Genomic DNA, 24,794 nt, shown 5'->3' on the forward strand with positions numbered 1-24,794 from the left:
TCAGGCTAAATCAGTATTTTTATTTAAAAATTTGAGAATCTCAATTTTTCTCAGTTCAAATGCTTAAAACTCTTTGATTAAAAAAAATTGAGAAATCTTTTTATGATCAAATTGAAATGTGTTTTTATTTCTAAATAAAGATATAGTTATTAAAGACAAAATCAGTCGGTATTTATACACATAAATGCTTAAAACCTTAAATTTTTTAAAAAACCTTCATTATTTTGTTTTCAGTAGATTATATATGTCATAATTATAAAAATTCATAAAAAAATACAGTTTAAATATTACAGTATAGTTCAACAACTTATCTGTTTGTTTGAATTTGTTTGAATCAACTATGTTTTTCAGAGCTTAGTTGGTTGAACTGGTTTAATTTCTATTTTAAAGGCTTTTTACCAATACTTTTTATATTAAAACTCTTTACTGTTTGTTTAAAGTTATAAGAGATGTTCACAACACTAAAACTTAGCTTTAAGGTATAAATACTAGGTTTTGTGGGAGTACAAATTTTAGGTACAATTTATTTTTCTTTACAAGAACAAAATTTTAAACGTTTTTTCGAATTAAAGTGTAAGCATTTAAATCTGATACGACATCAACAGTCACTGTATTTATTTAGAGTTTAGGATTTATAATTATGTATCAATTTTAAGTATTAGTCAAAATACAATAATAAATATATTTTAATTATTTAATACTTGTGTAAGTGTTTCATTTTAAATTTTAATAAAACACAACAATGCACGTTGTTTTATTATAAATCTTCTGTTTATAATGTTTTTACTTAGTGCTTAGTTTAATTGAAAAATTGTATTGAGTAATATATGCGAAATTTTTACACTAGTAATAGATTAGATATAACACGTATTTTAAAACTTATCACTGAATTTGTATGTTAAGGGCATAGGGGTGGGAGGTCAATCACCTATTTTACAATTTAGTCTTATTTTATTGAGTTGTAACTAAGCTATGAGTTGCTTTCTGCATACTTTTGAATCTCAAAATCTTTTTAAGATAAAGCTGGTTGAATTCGGAGACTATAGTGGTACTAATCAAGCCCCCCCCCCCCTCCCAATACCTAAAATGACTACAAAGGGGACTTTCCTTACTTTGAAAAAATGTCAGGCTAAATTGGTTTCAGTCAGGCTAAATGAAAAAAAGTTTCGCGCACGAACCCTGTTGAGTATGTATTCTTTAAGTGTTCCGTTGATTTAAAACACGATATAGTGTTTTACCATTTTTTTAATACTATTTATTAATTCTTTTAAAGTTTATAAGATAAAGCGAAACGATTTTTAAGCCTGTGTTTTTATGTAATATTTTTTAACCTGAAATAGTCAAATTTGTATTTAACCAAAGTATATTGGTCTTTTGATGTTTATTATGAATATTATATTTAGTTAATGAAAAATTACGTTTTGATTAAAAAATATTTTAACAAAGTATATAAATATGTATTCACTTTATCAAACATGTGAATTCAAAATTTATAGTATATTTACATCTATAAAAAAACTTGATTAAAAAAAATCCTTTCATATATGAATAGAATTTATAAATATTTAAAAGGTTCAGTAACTAAAAGTTCAAGGTGTAATTTCATTTTGGATAAACTATACTTGATAACATAAAATGTTTAAAATATGAACAAAACTATAAATATTATTAAACAACAAAAAGTGTGAAAGTTATTTACAAAATAACATATATTATGCTTGAAAAATAAAATTATTTTTAATTAACAAACACTATTTTAAGGCATCTTAAACACACTGACTTAACACTACAAATAAATTGTTTGCATTGTAGAGCGATTACTGACGTCAGTGGTAAATTTTTCGTTAAGTTTTATTTTATTATTGCAAATAATTTCAAGTTTTTTTTGATACATTAAACAAACACTGTTATTATTATATTTTAATAGTTCTTAAAATTTTGAAGCAACAAAAAGTTGTAACATTCAATGTTTAAAAATAAAACCATATAATACAAAAACGTAAGACTTAAATAGTAAAGCGTTGCATTAAACATTTGTAACATGCTAAACTATAAATCAACTTACTTATTTGAAATATCTATTTAAGCTTGCTATGTAATTATATTTGTAATTTTTGTAATTGTTAACTCTATTTGTAATTTTTGAATATATCTAATTATTTTCATCAGTTTATATAGTTTATAATACTTAAATTTTGTAACACATTCAAATTTCAAACAGATATCAACTAGAAATGATTAAAAGAACTTCGTTCTACAAATTAATTTTCTGATACATAAAGAGGTAACAAAGCAACTTATTATTTATTATTTAAAATGTAATCTAGAACAAAAATTTACAACTTACTTTAGCACTTTTATAAAAACTTGTTCGTACTTAATTATTTATCATTTATTTACTTCAATGCTTAATTTTAAGTTAATATCACATACTGTTTGCTATATGTTTTTCATCTATACAAATAACTTGTTAAGGTTTAATTAACTTTCTAATTTAAGCTCTACAGGTAAAATTGCTTGCTTAAATTTTAAATATTAAACTTAGAATCATATAGGTTATTTTGCAAATTTTAATTAGTTATAAAACTAATCATGCATGTTATTCTAACTGTTCCAAAAACATATATACTATTCAGCCGAAATTTTAAACTAATTTCTTAATATGTATTTTCAACTTTAGTATATTTTTATTGCTAATTACTTAATACATTGTTTTATTTCTTCAATAATGTAATGTTGCTATCAAAAATTTTATAAGCGAAATTTAAAACAGTGACTTTTTTTAATTTTATGACTATGAGTTCATGTACAAATTATAGTCAGTGTTTTAAATGTAGTTTTTATTAAACATAACATATTATTATTAAACATAACAAACAAACTCAAATAATATTTTGTTAACGTTTCCTAACATAAAAATGTTTTTATGAATAACTTTTAATGGTATGTTTTACTGTTTATTTAAACATATTTTTAAGGATATAATTTTTTTTTAAAGTATATGTCTTACTGAACAATTGAGTACTTTAAGATAAATTCTTAAGCATTTTATAGTTGCTTTTTTATAGACTTTTTAATATTTACAACAAAAACGACATATTTCAACTCAAATTTATTTTAAACATATTCTGTTTTGTTACTTAAAATATAAATTAAGCAAATCAAATGACTTTAAAAATGTTTTGAAAAATGCAGGGTCTTGCTTTAATCAACCAAGTATTCAATTTTTATGTGAACAGTTGCAAAAGTTCCAGTTAAAAATGTTAAAACGTATAAATCATCAAGTTTAAAACAATCGTAATCTCAAACGACTTGTTACGTCACATGTTGAATTTTCATTAAGTTTTATTTTTAATGAGCAAAATTAAATCAGTGAGTCAAAATGTTCAATTATGCGTAGAAGCATCCGTGATCGCTTATGTACCCATTTTAAAGGGAAAATCCTCGCATTTTCCTAAACTTATAAATCTTTTAGTTGTTAGAGTTACTACGTCTTTTGGTTTTACTACACAAAGTTTAGCAAAGAACTTAGTAAAAAATACACATGTTTAAATAAGATGTGATGATTAGTTTTTAGTATATTTAATCATGACTATAGTTATTCTTTATAATACCATTTTGAAAAAGTTATAACAAGACAAATTGATATTTAGAAGTATTTATTTTTTGTTTACTAATATATTTTTAATTTTCACTCAATAATTTGGACTAAAGAACAATACGTAATTAATTATAAACGATTAATTTTAAAGTGCTTAGTAAAATTGCATCAAATTTAATTACTTAGTAGAATTATAAATTTTTTGTAAAAGTAATGATTTTTATTTTATTATAAAAAGCTGCCAATTACTAAATTAAATTTAATTTTATATATATTATATTTTCTATTAGTATTTTAAGAAAATTACTTATTTTTGTTAGTGGAATCTAAGAAATGCTTTTACACGAAATTATTTTTATATTCATTGCAATTGTTTTTCTAATTTACTGTTTTAGTTACATTTGTTAATACTTCAAATTTTTTTTTCACGATTGTAAGTATTGTAAAGTTTAAAAACTGAAAAATAACTATAAAAAACGTAAGTATGAAGTAATTTCAATTATTTTCTTATGAAGTTTAAACTTTTGTTTTAGCTAGATCAAAACATTTATTTTAAGTTTTTCTCTCACTTTAAAACATATTCTTTCTATTTATTTACTTCAATTTTTTGACAAAAAATTTAACAACCTTGTGAAAACAACCAAAAATTTATTATTATATTTACTACAAAGTATATTTAGCTTAATTTATTTCACTCATCTTACTTTGAAAACTTTCAACAAAATTCAAAGTGCATTTAAAGCGGTTTGTGACGCCATAAGTAAATATTTACTAAAATTTAACATTTACAAATAAACTTATTTTAACAATATTTAATATTCAATGCAGTGCTTTCTAGCCGATTTCCAGTTATTTGTAGCACTAAATGTGTGCTTAAAAAACTTAGATATATAACTCTGTACTTTTAACATTAGTAACAGAAAATTAGTAAGAGATATTTTATTCAATTAATAATATTCTGTTTTTATTCCAATGATCTTTTGCAGATGTCCAGTTATTTGTAGCATAAACTAAGTGCTTTTATTTTAAACTTTATTCAAATATTATTTACATTTTTTTTTAATTTTAATGATATACTCATGTTATGAAATATTTTCAGTATCATGTATTTTTGTACTTCTATTTCTGCTTTATAAAAATATGTAGTATAAATATGTAGTACAAAATAAAGTGTTTTTACTATTTTTTCAAAACTTAATTATTGTATAATAGTTTTAATATTTATAAAGTTATTGGTTTTAAACCAAAATTATGCACATAAACTAACTAATCAATTTTAAACTAAAAATAATGTTAACTGTTTAAATATTCCATTTTAAATTCCATAAGTAAAAAAAAAACCACAATAAAATTTACAACAGGTGCATACCAAACACTTAATGACGTCACAAGTTATTTTTCCATCGAATCATTTTCCCGCCATACTCGTTACAGCCGAATTTCGGCAAGTTGATGGTTTGTAGCACATGTGAGTTGTGTTTGTTTTAAATTAAAAATAAATTAAAGTTAACTAAAAAATAAATATATATAAAACATTAATATCACAGATGTTCTTGTGCTAAAACTTTATTTCAACTAACGGCGTTTCACTGCTCTAAATTAAATTTAAGAACAGATCTACGGAGTCTATAAAATGTTAACACACATTAGAAAAAAAGCAGAAAAAAGCATGTATAATTATGTATAAAATGTTACAACATTTTATAGACTCCGTAGATCTGTTCTTAAATTTAATTTAGAGCAGTGAAACGCCGTTAGTTGAAATAAAGTTTTAGCACAAGAACATCTGTGATATACATTCCGATAAGCTTAGCTTATCAGGATCTCCAGGATTTAACGCCTTATAACGTTACATCTTAAAACATTAATATTAATATATAAGTTAATCGAAATTTTAATATAACTTTAATTAACAAAGTAGCTATAAGTTTTATTATAGATATATTATAAGAAACACATCTAATTTAAATGAGACTGTAAGCTGTATAATGACGTCACATTGTAATTTCCAATCGAACTTTTATTTCATTTTTTTTACCTAAAAAATTCATAAAGTATAAGTAAATGGTCAGAACTTCATTATTTTTCTTTAAAATTTGAGCACATTTAGTTGATGTTATGTAATTTAAGTATTTGATTATAATAACAAAAATTGTCTACATATAATTAAATATACATATAGTTGTCTAATATTATTACTTAACATTATAATTTGTTTTAAGTTAAACTATTCAAAGTTCTCGACTTGAATAACTTTAAAGAGATTTTTATCTATTATTTATTTTTACAGTTTATTATCAACAAAACAATGTTTCACTTTTATATTGGCATAACGGAGATCATCAGTTGTTATAAACAAATCTTATTCAAATAGATTTGCTATAAACAAAACTTTCTATTTGAATAAGATTTGTTTATAACAGCTGATGATCTTCGTTATGCCAATATAGTAGTGAAACATTGTTTTTTTTTGATAATAAACTGTAAAAATAAATAATAGACAATGCTATTACTTGTATTAAAACTCAAATATTTCATAAAAGCTAGTTTTATAAATCTCATGTTTTTAAAAACAAACCAATTTTAAAATTTATACAAGAGAACATTTCACGTTCAAGTCAAAAAATTTATCGATTCAAAAATCTGCGTTCTGAATCGCGTTGTGACGTCATAATACAATTTTTAATTGAAACTGTCTTAACAACTGATTCTTGTTACTAAGCAACAACAGATGCTTTTAAAAATGCATAAATTATAACAAAACAAAACTTTTATAAACACTTTACAGTGTTGTGTATTATTTTATTTTAGTTGATTTTTTTTTGCAAGTAAAAAAGTTTTTTAATGTAGATATTTCACAAATTAATATTTAAACAAAACATTTAAATAGAATGCATATGTGAGAAAGTTTATGTAAATCATTTTAAGTAGTTAATTTTGGTGTCTTTTATAAATTATTTTGTTTAATAATTGTTCATTTGATACAAATATTTTGTTTAAGGTACTTTATTTTTCATACAAAGTGAATCACTTAAACTATTTTTTCCAAATGTATTTACTGTTTCAAAAACGGTATCATATTAAGTTTTTACTTTCATAAAGGACACTTTCAATAACTATTATAAATAATATATATATATATATATATATATATATATATATAGAAATAATATACACAAAATAAACTTTTGCTTGGTACAGCTGTTTCTGCGTTTAATACGCGTCCTCAGCCAAGTTTTATTCAATGAAAAGCAAACTTGTAAGTACAGCAATAAAATTATACAAAATTAGGTATTACGTAATAATAGATAGTTGATTTTAGTTGAAATATGTATATATATATATATTTAAATTTATATATATATCTTAAACTATTTTTATAGCTGTATAAATAGATTAAAACATACAGTTTTAGTTTTCTCTAGCCTAAAGTTCTGTTTTTTTAAGTACAATAATAATTTTAAAATTGAGTGTTGATAATGAAATTATTAATAATTTATAAGTCATAACTATTGTTTTTTTTTGCTTGTTTAATATAAATAGTTTATAATTCAAAAAAAACTTAAAACCTTGGCTTATCAAGATTTCTAGTATAAACAGTATTTGTTAAAAGTGATGCATTGTAAAATATTTAGTGACGTTGTCAATAAAATATTGACCAAGTCCGTATAAAATACAAATTAAACAAAGTTGATTTAAATATAAAAATAAACTCTCATCCAAACGTCGTTTACACTTCTGAATTTTTTCAAACAACTTATAATTGTTTTATTTATTATTTACACTTCTGCATTATTTCAAGCAACTTATAATTGTTGCATTAATTAGTTTATCAAAAGTTCTTTAAACTAAATAAATTTTATGTTTGTAAAACGTATTTATTGAATTCACTTAGTAATTCACTCAGTTTACCAACTGCACTCTGAAATACTTTGTGACGTCATTTGTGAAAATTTCGTCAATTTTATTTCAGTGAAGTAAATTAAATTCTGGTGGTATAGCGATCTCAATTGATTTCGAAAAGGTTTAACTCTTCCCTTGGCTTATTTTAAGCACTAATAATTGGTGCAAATTATTCATCGTGAAATTACTTTGTTTAGATCTTTATAATGTAAAATAAGTGTTTGTTATATTAGATTAAATATTTTTTATGAGTAAAACTTTAAAACCTTTTTAAAACAAATCAGCACAGATTGTTATCATGATCCATTTGAAGTTGTTGATACAAAAAAAGTTTTTTTTAGATTCCTTACACTTTTATTTTTATAAAACTGAATAAGAGTTATATTATTTACTTTCACAATTTTTTCATTGTTTGTAAAATACATGAGAGTAGTATTAATAAAATTAAATCTAATAAATTACAAATATTTTTATGTTTTAAACTTGAAATTTTGTTGTTTTTTTGTGAATGAAATTCATTTTGAATATTTATTTATTCTACGAACAACATATAGTTTAAGTTATTTTAAAAATGTTTTTTAGTTTAAGCTTTTAGTACTTTTTTTAATATCATATTCTATTAGTGTCTGTAAGATCATGTCACTTTAGGAATATTTTTATTGTTTGCTTTTTTAAAAGTCTTTATAATATTTTGGATATTAAGTGACGTAGAAGTACATGCGTCTACAAATCTTTGTGACGTAACAAGTTTAATGTTTACTAAATTTAATTTTAGCAAGTAGACTTGTTAAATTAGAATTTTAGTTTGCTGCAGTATCTTCTTGCTTTATTAATTTATAACAATTATTTAGTGTTTATTGTATTTGTACTTATTTTGTTCATTGTTAATTTAGTTCTAAGAATTTTTTTTTAATTTTGTTAATAGACCTGATTCTTCATTTTTATATTGGGTAAAATATTTATATTCATTAAGTAAGTAGTTTTACAGTTTATAGTTTTTGTTAGTTTATTTGTTGATGGTAGCTGTAGAAAATAATGAAGATTATAATTTACTTTTTTGTGTGTATGGAAATTCTGTGTAAGTATTAAAATAAACTTTTATAGTAATACAGAGCAAAAAAAAATTATGATAATATTGTTTAAATAAGAAACTTTTGAGCACACTTGGTTGGTGCACAAATAAAATAAAAAAATCTTTTTAAGTAAATATTTATTTTGTGATCTTTGTTTTGTTGTAAAAGATATCTAGCTTAATTGCTATATAAAAAAATTTGTTTATTTAATAAATTTAGAGCTAAGAGTACATTGCATACTCCACAATACTGTTTTAATATTTAGAAACTTTAAGACAAAAATTAAAAAAAAAATTGTTAAATAAAATAAAACTAATAAAGTACTGAGTATGTCACATACTTCACAAAACTGTTTGAATATTTAAGACTTTAAACTTTAAGACAAAAATGTTTGAAAAAAAAGTTGTTAAATAAAATAAAACTAATAAAGTACTGAAAAGGCAGTAAATAAAAATAATTCTTAATTTCTTTAAATATCAATATTTTACACTTAAAGTAGAATGAAACATAAGTAATAAATATATAAAAAATTAAATTTATCAAAACTTTAAGTATTTTTATTTTTAACAGACGCATCTAGTAAAGTTTCAAGTAAATACAAACTTTTCATTCAACAATCAGGCAATTTAGTTGATGACCATTTTATAGGCGATTTTTGCCATAAATTAAAGTAGGTTCTGTTTATTCATAAGTTTTTTATATATAATTGAACTTACATTGGAATTATTTAATTGTGTTACTTAAAAGTTGTTTTAAGTTGAAATTCTGTTGTATAATATTTATTGTTTAAATGCTTTTTTCCAGTTAATTTTGAACGCAAGTGTAATTTTTTATTTAAATATCTTTTGAAGCTAATGATGTAGAAACTTATTTATAAAAACACAAAGAAAGTTCATTTTAAATAATACATAAACTATAGCTTATATTTTAGTTTGTTTAAACTAATCTTACGACTAAATATATGACTTTTAACATAAACATTAAAAATAATATTTTATGTTTTTCAACATAAGTCAATTTATTTTATTTAAATATTGCCAGTAGTTTCTTTAAAAGAGTTTTTTTTTATTTAAGTTTATTAGTTTATCGGAAGAATTTTAGTGTTTTTTAGAATTAAGTTTAAGTTATTTTGTATAACTTAGGTTCTTATTACCAAATCTTGACGACATGAAACTTTATATTTTGTTGAATTTTTTAGTTAAATCAAAAAACAGCTCAAGGTCTACAAACTTATTGTGTTTTGCTTGGTTAAAAACAAAAAAAAAGTGTAAATTTCAAAAACATTGGTGTTTTACGTGTTTAGTTAATTTTATTCAGATTATGAAATCAAAATTGTGGTTTAAATATGTTTTGAAAATTTAGTTTTCAACTTGACATGTTATTTTTTGATATTATAACGAATTATAAAAATAATTTCACATAATGGTTTAAGTGTGTTTGTGTTAAAAGATAATGAAAAGTAATTTTACAAATAAATTGAAACATAATGAAAGTTAATTTTACAAATAAATTGAAACATAATGAAAATTAACTTAAAAATCAATTACAACATGATGAAAATTAAATTGCAAATAAATTGAAACTTTTAAGTGACTACTGACGTCACAGGTTAAAATTTTTCAACAATTTATTTTTAACAAATTAAATTACAGCTTGATGGGTGAACAATATAATTTTGTAATTTATGCTTATGTCTTATTTTAAGAAACTTATAAAAGTTTAACAACCATACTACTTTAGGTTCTGGAAATACAGTTCGCTAAGCTGACCTAGCACGTCTTAAGTATTTTTAGCAATTTAGTCGGTGTAATGAAATAGTATTGATGTTGATTAACGTGTTAGTCATAAATAGTATGTTGTTTTTCCTCAATTTTTTGTTGAGTTTTATTATTGTGAAATTCGGGAAACTAACTGTTTTACATTATAAATTATATAATTATATTACATTATAAATTCTTGTTTGGCTGCTGTTATTTTTGATCAAATCAATTGTTGTTTGAATTTTATTTTTTCTGGAAAAACTAAGCAAAAAATAATTTTAATTTTTTTTTAAAGTTTGTTTGTTTTAAAGTTTTAATATGTCAAAATAATTTTAAACACAGTTTGTTTTCAAACTTGCAAAGCTTATTAGAACACACTCAATAATTGTATGTTTTGTTTTGTTATTAGAAATATTCCATAATATTATATTTAAATAAAAATTAGAAACAAGAATTCATTTTGCAGTTTTTTTTTTTTTTTGAACTTAAAATTTTTCAATTTACCCTTTTAAAAAATTCTTGTAGATAACTGCCAGTATTTATTTCGGCCATCGTCAACAAGTTGAGATGTTTTATGCCATCGAATATAAACAATGAATTTCACCGCACGATCTACAACAACAGCATCCGAGACAATCCTACGACCGGTTTCGTTCTTATTAGGACTTATCAGTCAATGTCTAAGACGTTGAGCTGTGAAGATTTGCCTGCGTCAATTTTTCGGACTTTACCCACAAACGGACGCTTCAGTACTTTGTACTTAAGCCCGCTTGGTAAGATCACAATATCGGTTTCACGCGACTATTCCTGCCTGATGAGTCCTAATAAGGACGAAACCGGTCGTAGGATTGTCTCGGATGCTGTTGTAGTAGATCGTGCGGTGAAGTTCATTGTTTATATTCGATGGCATAAAACATCTCAACTTGTTGACGATGGCCGAAATAAATACTGGCTAAAACTGATCAAAACGAGCGTAGAGTGTAAAATCGCACATTAAGCTGACAATGTCTAAGACGTTGAGCTGTAAAGATTTGCCTGCGTCAATTTTCGGACTTTACCCACAGACGGATGCTTCAGTACTTCGTACTTAAGCCCGCTTGGTTAGATCACAACAGCGGTTTCACGCGACTATTCCTGCCTGATGAGTCCTAATAAGGACGAAACCGGTCGTAGGATTGTCTCGGATGCTGTTGTTGTAGATCGTGCGGTGAAGTTCATTGTTTATATTATTTATTGTAGATAACTGGATAGATTTTTGTAAAATAGTATACTTAATAAAGTTGTAAAATTATGCGTCATAATAGGTAAATAAAATTATATGTATTATGCGATGCTATTATAAAGTTTTTTTAACAAAATTTAAAGTATAAAGCTTAAGTACTAGAAATTGAATGCATTAATAGCAATTTTAATAAGAGGAAATAGACTTATTTAAACTTTCTTTAAAATAAAATTAAACACCAAAAACAAAACTTAGTAGCGAATTTACAATAATTTAAACAAATTAGAATTATAAACAAATTTTTGTTTGCATAAACTTGGCTTATTAGTTTTTATTATATATATAGATTATAATTTATATATTAAAAAGTTTTATATTAATAAATTTAGTTTTATCGAACTAGGAAAATTTCATTAATCATAACTTTAATATAAAAAAAAAGACTGTTTTATTTTAATCTATAACAGTTTCATTTTTAATTTATCAGCTGTAATGAGAAATTAAAGTTTTATCAGTTCATTACAAGCTGTTTGTGACGCAATAAATAAAATTTAAATTGACACTGCTATTCTGAAGTGCTGAGTGACGTAACAAGTAAAACTTTCAACGAAACTTTGTTCAGTAATTTAATTTAAAGCTTAGTAAATTGCGACTGTTGTTATTTTTAATGTAAAATCTAATTTTTAACTTTGAAGCATCATTAATAGGTGCACTATTAATTCGTTGTTGTTGTTCAAAAACTGTTTATGTTTTTTATAATATGTTAATTTCGTTATTTTTAGACAAATTGTGTGTGAAATTTTTTTAAATACTGTGTTTATCCAAATTACATTTTCAAATTTTTAATATTTTTAATTGCTGCTGTTGTTAACAAAAAAAAAGTCTGATCTTATTCGAGTTTAATTAGAAAATAAACAAAGTTAATTTCAAAGACTTGTTTAGCAAATATTTATAAAATAATTCGTGGTTTTAGTGTTTTTAAACTTCAATGTTTAAAACTGAACTTAAAGTACATTACTGTTAATATTTTTTTGGCTGCTAAGCATTTTTAAATTAAGAAAAAAAAATATTTTAGAGCAAAAAAAAAATTAGTAAAATAAAAACTATTTTCACAGATGCATTCTGGATACTTATGTGACGTCAACAGAAAAATTTTCATTCATATTTTGTTTTCGTGAATTATTCTAAGGCTTGGCGAAATATTGATTATAAATAATTCTTTGTAACTCATTAGTAATGTTTAAAGTACATTTATTATATTGGTGCTGTCTATGATAAAAATTAAACATACTTGTATGTATGTTTCGATGTTGACTTTACTTCGTTTATTTGAAGTTTGATTAAAATCTAAAATTTTATTCTTTAAAGTTTTCAAACATATAAGACTTTAATTTAAAACTAGGTTTTTAAAGCTATTGTTTTTTTTTGAAAACTTAAATAGGGTTTTTACGTTTTTAAATAAAACTTCAAAAATGCAAAAGTATCGTTATACATATCATTCAAAAATTTTGTTCAGTTTTATATTTATATAAACCACGGTATTTATACCAATGATCTGTATTTTATCTTCAACTGCAGTTTTAACCACAGCTTTATATTAATAAATTTAGTTTTGTCAAACTGGATAAAAACATTAATTATTGACTCTAATATAAAAAAAAATGTTTTTTTCTGTACAACAGTTTAAATTCAATTTCTAATCTTTCAGCTGTAATGATAAATGAAATTCTTATCAGTTTCTTTCAAGCTGTTTGTGACGAAATAAATAAAATTTTGCTCGATTTGTTTTCTCACATAAAAATTTAATTAAACAGCATTTAACATACATATGCTATGACTGCTGTTACGTTTATTTTACTTTATTGAAGCACTTTTAGTGCCTTTATGAAGTATTCATTATATGCGCTAAAGATTTTTCCAGTTTTAGTATGTGGTAATTAAAAAATTGTATATTATGCGTTAATAAAAAGTTTTGGAAAATATGGTGTACTTAATTTGTTTTTTATAATTAAACTTTTCACTAACTTTTATATATACAGTAACCTCTCGCATCTTTACGCACTCTTGTTTAGCTACGCATTTTAGAATTCTAAAAAATTCAAAAAATAAGTTTACTTTTCAACATTGCAAAAATTAGGTTTATTGTATATTTTTTATTTAATATAAGTTTTTAAATGCTAACTCACCTCTCATTAACTCACCTCCATTAATATATCTTTAATAAAATGCAAGACAAGTTTATCCTTATGTATGCAAAGGTCAAATTGAAAAAAAAAAATGTTGTAGTAACATAAATAATATTTATTAAATATTTTTCTTATATTTTATATAAGTTTGTTCAAAAAAAGAAATCCATTACAGCACCAAATGCATAGTTTTTTAAAAGGTTATAGAAACAAATTTTAATATAAACACGGCACCATTTCTTAATTATAAACAAATGCTTATTTATAAACTGAATTTGCTAAGTAGAGTAGAATGTAAATGTTAAGTATCAAATAAGTTACTTATAAATAAATATAAAGACAATACTTATTATTATTAAAATAAGTAAAAACTTTCTACAAGTATTATTATTTTATATAAATATAAATCTTTTTTTTTATAAATGTTTAGTTTTATCTTTTATTTTCATATTTATAGATAAAGTAAACAGTTTGTTAAAAGTGGGAAAGTCCCCAACATGCTTTTAACTAGAAGTGAAAAACAGCCATTATAGTAAGTATATTTGATACCTCTCCTATCTTTACTCATTTTTTTGTAGTCACAATGTGCGTGAATAAGCGAGAGGTTACTGTAAAGTAAAATATTGTCATACGTTGTACAGTTGTATTTTTTTGTTTTAAATTGACTTGTCTTAGATTTATGTAGCAAATTAATTAGTAGCAAACATTTACTATTTTTTACTCATATAAGACTTAATTAAATAAAAATATTCCTTACACTACTGATTTTTGCATAGCTCTATAAAAAGGTTTCTTACCGTTAAAAACAAAAATTACAAATGTATTTTATTTAAATCATCCAAAAAGTAAATTCACGTTTAAATTAAAAAAGCTTAAATATGCTTACTAATAATCTGTATTTTATTATTTTATGAAATCAATTTGTGTGTTATTTAAAACTAATTTTTGAAATGCTGAATCTAGTTATTTGTAGCACATGAAAGTAATGTGCGTTATTTAGTTAAGTGAAACATTTTGAAACTGTTGTTGAAAAATGCTTATTACTTACCAAAAAACAATTCTTAAAGTTTGAAACCAAATTAGCAAAATGTTTTATACATACATCTGAAACAACTATTGACGTCACTAGCAAAATCTGCAACAAAACTCTTTCGATAATTTATACAATATTAAGCTAATATATGAGTATTTAACGAATTTTTTGCTGATACTGTCAAAAACTTCATAAATTTGTAACACATGTAAGTTGTGTATTAAAAATTATATATATTATTCAGTTTCCTATCATATTTAAAGAGTTGCTTTGAGTATGAGATTGATTTGTTTTTGCAGAGTTATAATTTTTAAGTTGCTTATTTCTTGTACACAGAAAAATTTAAACATTTTTTTATAGTCTGCTAAAATATTTTCTTTGTATTTTATATTTTTTACGACTCAAAACAAATTTTTGTCAAATTTTATTTTAGATTATCAGGTTTAAACTTATATTTTTTGTTAAATGCACTCTTTTGTTTTGAATATGTTTTTGATTATTTTATTTATGACAAAATATTGCTAAACGCTGCTGAAAAACAATAAAAGTATGTATTCAAAAGATAATAGAAGTATTTTAAATAACGTTCAAATATGACCTTTTATTAGTAATGGCGTACAGTAAATATTTTATTTACTTATTTAGACTTATAAAGTTTATTTACACCTGTCAATTAAACAATTTTTGTCACTTGTAACAAACTTTATTATAAAACGTTGTTGAAAGATAAAAATCTTTCAGAAAATTTCACCATGTATCAAAAGTTTATTAGTAGCTCTATGCAAATGATAAATTGAAACATTATAATATTGTAATTTACTTGTTTTCAAAGTTTTCTGTTACATTAAAAATTTACAATCTGTTTTGAACATACATTTTTTCGTGATTAGTTTAAACATATACAAATAATTTATAACGAATTGAAATATTCTCACTAACTTGTTTTTATATTGTTTTACATAAAAGTTAAGTGTTTCAAAATACAAGCTTACAACGTTTTATTTTTAAAAAATGAGCTGGTAATTTTGTTTATATGTTAACTCAAAAATGTAGTCAACAACAAGCTAAAGTAAAAATTTTTTAGAGCTAAAAATGTTTGTAATTTTTCTATTTTGTAGAAGTAAAAGTGATTTCAGTACAAACGTTATTATTTGTTATCTTACGAGCGAACTCCATTTAAAGCTGTCTGTGACGTAATAATTAAAATTTTGGAAAAAAAATTATTACAAAACTATGGTACATACTTTTATCACTACGCATTTGCCGAAGTAAGATGGTTATTTATAAGTACAGTTTGTGGTTTTATTTAAATCTATAATTTTTATATCGCTTGTATTTCCCTTAAAACATAACTTAAAAGGTTTGTTTTGAATTTATATATATATATAACTGTTTGTACTAAAGTCGTTTTATTTATAAAGTTGTGGGTAGTATAGTTTTATTTTTGTAGTATATATGTACTTGACATATTTTAGTGTTGAAATATTTTTGCTGTCATGTAACTTAGAATATTTTTTGGTGCTTACTGTTTTAAAACAATTTTATTCTTAAGCTTAAGTATACTGAGTATGTATTTTATGTATTTCATAAGTAATGTTTCAGTTTTACTTTACAGTTTTTAACCTATTTGAAAATCTTAATTTAGTAAAAGTTTCTGTTATTTAATTATTTCTACTGTTTTTATGTTAAAGAAATTTATTTTCAAACTGATTTTCAAATACTTTGAATTTAGTTAAAAAGTATATAATAAATAAATCATTTCGAATAATTAATGAAAAAAAAATGTTATTTCATACAATTTTAGTATTTTTAGTTTAGAACTAACATATGTTACTTTCGATTGAGCTTGCTTTTTGCCAATTTTTTTTAAACATTTATCACTTAACTAAAAACAAAACATTTTCTCATTTCTTATTTATTCAGATAAACATCAGTTTTTAAAGTTGTTTTTTATAAAATAATTTTTAACAAAAAACAAAACAACTTTTTAGCAAAGCACCAAAAATATTGTTCAAGATATAATTCATGTTCAATTTTATTTTAATAATAAAACATTTTTCAGATTTTTGTTGTTTAAGACTACTGTAAATATTATAGACAATGACTACTTTGTTTTACCTTTTTAGAGTTTAACTTAATACAATTACTCATGTATTTAAAAAAAAATTATAATTGTGAGCTGCTGTATCTGCCCTGGTGTTCATTCTCTTTTTATTGGAGCGCGTGGTGATTTGTTGTAAAGATAACGGTTTATAATTATCCTTATTCTTATTATGATGTTTCGACATATACGATTTTAATAAAGTAGGTTTAAGCTAAAATATATTTCTTTTTTAGTTGTGAAATTTATTTACAAAATTATAAGAGAAATAAGTGCATGCAAAAACTACAACACGATTAAAAAATAATACAATAGTTACAAGACTAACAGTTTCTTCGAATGTATACTAACTATCACCCAACAATCGTAGTGAATTTCCGAACTCTTAGTCCCTTATGCGTCGATAGCAACTATTGAATATCTTGAGTGAATAGATTCTCTACGACGTTACTTCCCTCAGTTTAACAATGTTTAGTGACCGATGGTTTTTAGAACTCACTCTTTTAAGAAAACGCGCTGATTTTATATTAATTCAAAGGAAGTTTTACTCCTTATATAAAAAAATGTTTGTTTTTTTATAAAAATATGTTTGTTTTTTTAATACTGGAAGCTCGTCACAAAGTCTGCGTAAAACAGTTTACAACCTCCACTTTAAAATACAAAAATGAGATGTTAATATCATTACATTGTCTTTATTTTACTAAAAAAATGACGTTTTTGGTGTAACTTTTTAATAAATACAGATCAGTTCTTTTCCCACCTAGTTAAACAAAAAAAATTTTTTCACTACGGTTTTTTACAAAATAATCAGTACTTATTCGAGAAACTGTAAAATTAAAACAATATACAATTAAGAAAAACAAAAAAAAAACACACTACTGTAATAATTCACACACCCTATTTACAAAAAAAAGTGTTCAGTCTACTTCCAAAACTTTTTACAGATGTCAATTATTCCTGACAAAAAAAGGAACGCTGTGTACGTCCGTGATATGACCTGGTAAGCTGCCTCGGCGCCATCAATCAATGTTTTGTAGTCCACTCTTCTTCTTCTATAATCCGGAAAATCGTCAACAGAAGTATGATGTCTTCTAATGTGTCTGGAACCTCTCGGACTTCTAGAGCGAGTCCTCGTTTCACGTGTGGGTGTAAGTCCGTTGTACATTTTGAAATATCAATACAATAAATTTCCAATGGCTGCTCGCATTATATAACGGAAAGGAAAAAATTTGGAGTCGTTTTTTATGCAAGAAAAATACCAATAAAAATTAACGATGTCAAAAACGAAATAAAACTGTCGTAAAATTCATTTTAAAAAAATAAAATTTTTATTATTGCATTTAAAAATTCGTTTGAACAAACCGTTGTGAAAACAAAATCAAGGAGTTATTTGTCAAAACGTTCCATTTAAGTTATTGTTTAAAATTATATTGAAATTCGACAAAAATAATACTCGCATAGACAACTTTCAAAACCGTTTTGAGATTATTTATATAGTTCGAAAAATATACAAACAATCTCGAGAACAATTTAGAAATCGGTAAAGTTTATTATTATAAGGTATATTCGTTGAAAAATTAAATGAATTTAAAATTTGAAAGTTTTGTTTTGATTTGAAAAATACTCAGGGAAACTCAGGGAAATTTAAGGTTACTCAGGGAAATTTTTGGTCACTCAGGGAAGATTTTTTGGCTCAAAGAGTGGCAACCCTGTAGATTACCGTTACACTATTACATGATAATTCAGGCTGCATTGTGTTTATAACTTATTTTTTGTGTAAAATATTTTTTGAATACAACCACTCTGTTTTGTCACATCATCACATGTGGAAAGTAAACTATTAATTTAGATTTTAGCGTATTAAAAACAATTTTGTTACATTAAATACAAAGTATTGGTAATATTTCCTGAATCATTAATGATTTTGACCAATATCAAGCTGAAATTAGCCTTCTCCCCACCCCTATCTTATGGCCATCATAAGAGAAAAACGCTTTTTCAATATCAAAACTTTTTCAAAGGAGAGTTTATAGTTACATATTACATTTTGATATTGATATTCAATTTTTCAAATTCATATTCAAATTATTTATATACCAATCATAAATTTAAAATTAAAGTTTACATATTAGAATAATATATTTTATATTACATTAACATGTAAAAGAATATACAATTTAAAGTTCTTATATTAAAAATTAAATTGCCCGTAATTTTTACAACATATTTCAATTCTGTCACTTTAAATAGAACGAAAGTTAAGCTTTTTTATCTAATTAATTATACTAAAATGTTGCAATTTAAACAAAATATACTAATAACATAATAATTATATACAAAATAAATATACAATTTTATGTAACTAATAAATATTTAATTGCAAATGTTTTATAATCGTATTGCTATTAACATATTGCAATAAAACTCAATATTGCACTTTAAGTTAATACGAAACGAACAATATAATATTATTATACAACGCATATTAAACATACATTTTAAATTTGATAAGCAAATAACGTAAATTAGTTTACTTCAAATTGTTATTTTGAAAACATTTTTTAATATCAATAATGACTTGTTATAATAAATATAAATTTAATTCAATTTTCTTAATTTTGTTGACTAGATATTTTAGCATATGTTTTATGATAAATTGCAATTAAAAAATATTTATACAGGGTTGCCACTTTACCTGGAAAAACCTAGAATTCGACAATTTAGGCAAAAATAATTTGGAAAAACCTGGAATTTTTATCAAAAAACGTGGAATTTTTAACAATTTCAGTAGCAAAATTTCGGTTGGACACGAAAAATCTATAATATAAATATGATTTTTTGACATCATCAAAAAAAAAATTTATTAAAAAACACATTTAAAGTAACTTAACAATATCTTTTCAAAATTTTTGTACTATTTAATTCAGTTTCTTATAAAGAAATTGACTTAAAACTAAAAATAGACCCAACAATGTGTACTTTTAAAAACCTGGAAGAAATTTGGAAAATCTGGAAATTTTTTTTTCCAACGAGTGGCAACCCTGTTTATATAAAGCAGTTTAAATGAGTATATTTTATTAAATATACAAATAATATAAGTTAGTTTATATTTATTATCCTTTTGTGAACAACTTTTAAAACCAATAATGCCTTGTTTTAATAATTAATTATATATTAAGTTTAAAACATGAAATTTAAACAAAACTTTAAAAGATAAATATTTTATAAAACATTTGAAACCTTTTTGTTTTACTTAGTTTATAAGTAGTGATCACATTAAAAAACACTTGAAATTATCTGAAACATCAACAACAAAAATTTTAATAATATTAACTGTTTTTATAAATGTGGTCATGTTTAAAGAACTTGAACAAAATATAGTTTGGTTAAAACATAGTGTACTCAAAGTTAAAGATTTATGTGAATTAAATTGTATTATACGTAAATATATATTCACCGTAAATGTACCAGATTGAATCATACATTAAATAATGTTGTTTAAGTTTCATTTAAGTAATATTTATTATGTGAAGACTTTTATGAACTTAATTTTAAAAAACATAATTTAAGCTTTATTTTTTAGATAGTAATAATTGTACTTTGTAAATGTTATCCCCTTTAGTATACTTCAATAAAATATAGTTTGTTAAAGTATATTGTACCAAAGGTTGACGGTTTATATTTTATATGAATAGTTTAGCCTAATGCCTTCTTGCATGTTTATATTAAAAAAACTACTGAACTTTTTCCACTGATGATTTCATTTGATTGAGTTCAAATGTGAAAAACTTTGTTTTCTTAATAAAATTAGAAAAGATGTACTGAGTTTTTAATTAGAAGTTGTTTTTATTTTTTGATTTGTTATTTCCATGGTAAGTTGTTCATTGAGGTGTATCTCAGGTAAAATTTAAATTAATATTTATCTTTTATATATATTAATATTATATTATAAGTAAATTAAATTTGAACTGAAATATTTTAATTTAATCAAATATATAACGTATTATGCAGCTATAGTTTTAATGTATTTCTCGAAAACTATAAATTTAAATCGCATTACATAAAAAAAGTAAAATTTTAATAACTTAAAAAAAAAATACAATTAAATACATTTTATAGATACTTTAATTTGTATATTTCTTTTATATATATTAATATTATATTATAAGTAAATTGAATTTGAACTGAAATATTTCAATTCAATCAAATATGTAATGTATTATGCAGCTAAAGTTTTAATATATTTTTCCAAAAATATAAATTTAAATCGCATCATAAAAAAATTGTAAAATTTTAATAATTAAAAAAAAAAGTCAATTAGATATATTTTAAAGTTACTTTAATTTGTATATTTCTTTTATATATATTAGTATTGTATTATAAGTTAATTAAATATAAAGTGAAATATTTTAATTTAATCTAATATAATAATGAATTAAGCAGCTAAAATTTTAATATATTTCTCTAAAACTATAAATTTAATTCGCATTATATAAAAATGGTAAAATTTTAATACTTAGAAAAAAAAGATCAATTAAATATTTTTTTAATATACTGTAATTTGTATATTTCGTTTATATACATTAATATTATATTATAAAAAAAAAAATTTAAACTGTATAATATAAAATGTACTATTTTAATTTAATTTTACGTTTTAATGTTGCATGCCGCTAAAGTTTTAATAAAATAAATTAAACTGACATATTTAATTTTCGTTATATTATAGTCATTAAAATGCAATATTTTAAAAACTATTAATGCAATTAAATGTTTAACATATCAATTTATTTTTTTAAAATTTCTTTTGCATATTATTTTAATGTATAATAATTACAGTTATATAATAATAATTATATATTGTATTTATTATAATAATTTTTATAATTTATATATAATATATTATTAATTATATATTATTATATAATTTATAATAAATAGTATTATAATAATTACAGTTATATAATAATTATTATATATTACAAATGATATCCGTCGTGCAAGGCTCAAAAATCGAAAGGTTCTTTGTATCGTATAACACTTCTTAGGACCAAAAATTTTGTGCGTTTTTTTTTTGTCGTTTGATAAACTACATTATTAAATTTTCATCTTCAATTTAGGCCCTGGTAAAGATACAATTTGAATATAAGTTTGTAAGCATGGATATAAATATCAAAATTATGTAAACAATATAAAAAGGGAATTTTACCTAACCTGAAACCCACTGCGCTTCTACTTTACTTTCCCTTTATTTCCAATAATAATTCTTAGTTTTGAAGAAAGAAACTATTAAATCACGATTCACGACACAAATAAAATCTATAAAAGTATTAACAATCGTATAGTTATATGAAACACTAACATTAACTCCGCGATGTAAACGTTTTCTTGATTCTCGAAACTAGAAATAAAACGTTGAATTTAATCGTAACTTGAATGCGGAATAACTAATTCACTAACTAAGCAACTAAGCGCGTATTTGAAAAACAAGCAAATATATATGCATTGAAATTAGTATTAACTCTTAACAATAACAAAATGTTTGTCTTTTCAATACTGGAAGCATGTCACGAAAACTGCAAAAAACGGTTTACAACTACCCCTATGAATAAAGAAAATTAAATGTTAATATCATTACAACAGCATACAGTTTTAAAAATTACCCAAACATTAAGGCCTAACAATGCTTTACTTATTAGTGATATAGGGTAGCCATTTCACCTGAAACAGGGTAACCACCTGATTGTGAGTTCACTGTGGTGGTGGTTATCACATGATTTTCTTGTTGGTGTGATTTTTTTGTTGTAGTCTGAAAAACTTCCTTGGGGATTTGAGCATGATTTTATATGATTTTCCCACACTTTGTGGTTTTTGGTGTTGAGATTTTAGCCTTGTGAGTGTTATCCAAATGGCGTGTCACCAAGGATTTTTTTAAATTGTTGAAAAGATAGTTTTTGTTTATTTTACTTTTGGATAATTAAAGTTAAATATTAATGGGGCAGGTAAAATTACATATTTTTTATGGTAAAAAAAACATCAGTCTCAAACTCTACCCCTCGCAACAATAAACGTTTTCTGGGGAAAAATGAGTGAGTTACATTATATGTAATTTTACCTGCCCCATTAATATTTAACTTTAACTATCCAAAAATAAAATAAACAAAGAACTATATTTTTAAACAATTAAAAAAAGCCTTGGTGATATGCCATTTGGAGAACACTCACAAGGCTAAAATCTCAACACTAAAAACCACAAAGTGTGGGAAAATCATTTAGCTCAAATCCCCAAGTAAGTGATCACAGCCACCATAGTGAACTCAAGATCAGTTGTTGAGCAAATGTATAAAAGTAGTATTATAATGAATACATAAGCATTAAATAACTATCTTTAAGCTTGATAACTAACTAATTTACTTAAATGGTACTCAAAAAATCTAAAAATTAAGCTAAATTAGAAAAATAAAAATAAATAAAAAATTAAAACCATTAAGAATAATGTAGTTTCTGAAACTTGTTTTGGTTGAATTAATTTTAGTCTAATAAAAGTAAGAAGAAAAAAAAAGACTTATATTTATGCAATAATAATTAATATATACAGCTGACAGTTAAATATAAAAATATAATAAAAACTGGATAGCAGCAAATAAACAATCATGCACAACCATACAATATATTTCCCATCAACAGACCAAAATCAGCCAATCATGATCAGAGTAGACACAAACATAATTGACCATACATATATTAAGGGAAACAGATAAAAGTAACAACCAAAAGCAATTAAGCAAAATCTGCATTCAACACAAAATACTTAACCACAGCACTCTAAACCTACTCAGTATGCTGGCTCAACAATAATTTTTTGTCAATATATTTAAACTGATCTTTTTTTAGGTTTTTAAAAGTTTCTGGAACAATAGACCACAACTTAGGGCCCAAATACTTGAAGGAGTTTAGGCAAAGTTGTGTTCTAGGTCTTTCAATAACAAAATTATTATTTTTTGAATGTTTTGTATAGTGTGTATGAACCATACTTACTGGAGTAAAATAACTATGGTCAACCTCAAATCCTCTAAAAGTATTCAGCATCAACTTACAAACTTGCAAATTAAACACCTCATTAAATTTCAGAATACCAGTTTTTAAAAACAATGAATTTGTTGGAGTCTGTGCAGGTACGCGACAAACATATATTACAATTCTTATTTGCATACAAACAATTGGTTTCAAATGACAATTAGCAGCACCACCCCAAACAGATATACAATACAGGATATGAGGATAAAACAAACTATAATACACCATTTTCAAAGTACTCGTATCCAAATAATATGTCAATTTTGACATCAGAAAACAACTTCTCGAAAGCTTAGATTTAAGGTACTTTAAATGTGCCTTCCAATTTAAATTATTGTCTAATACCACACCTAAGTATTTAATATTTTCACTCTGCTCAATCACAAAACCATTTACCTTAACACTGAATTCATTCTTTTTTGCAGTTCTATTAAACAGCAAGAACTCAGTCTTTGAATAATTAATAAACAATCTACATACAGCCATTCATCAATTTTCTTCAACTCCATATTTATACAACATTAACATGATCAATATCACAATGTTGATAACTCAGAAAAGGATTGTCAGCAAAAAATCTCAATTTAATATTTTTAGCTGAACATATGTCATTTTTATATATAAGAAACAACAATGGACCAAAACAAGAACCCTGAGGTATCCCAACATTCAAAATTTCACGCTCAGAAACAACATTATTTACAACAGTAGACTGAATTCTATCTTTTAAATAACTTTTAATAAAATTTAACATTGAGCATTTTATATTATAAAATTTAAGTTTTGATACTAAAATTTTATGATTAACAGTATTAAAAGCTTTAGACCCAAGAAAACA

The sequence above is a fragment of the Thalia democratica genome, chromosome 1 (assembly GCF_965202585.1).
Source record: "Thalia democratica chromosome 1, ktThaDemo2.hap1.1, whole genome shotgun sequence".
NCBI lineage: Eukaryota > Metazoa > Chordata > Thaliacea > Salpida > Salpidae > Thalia > Thalia democratica.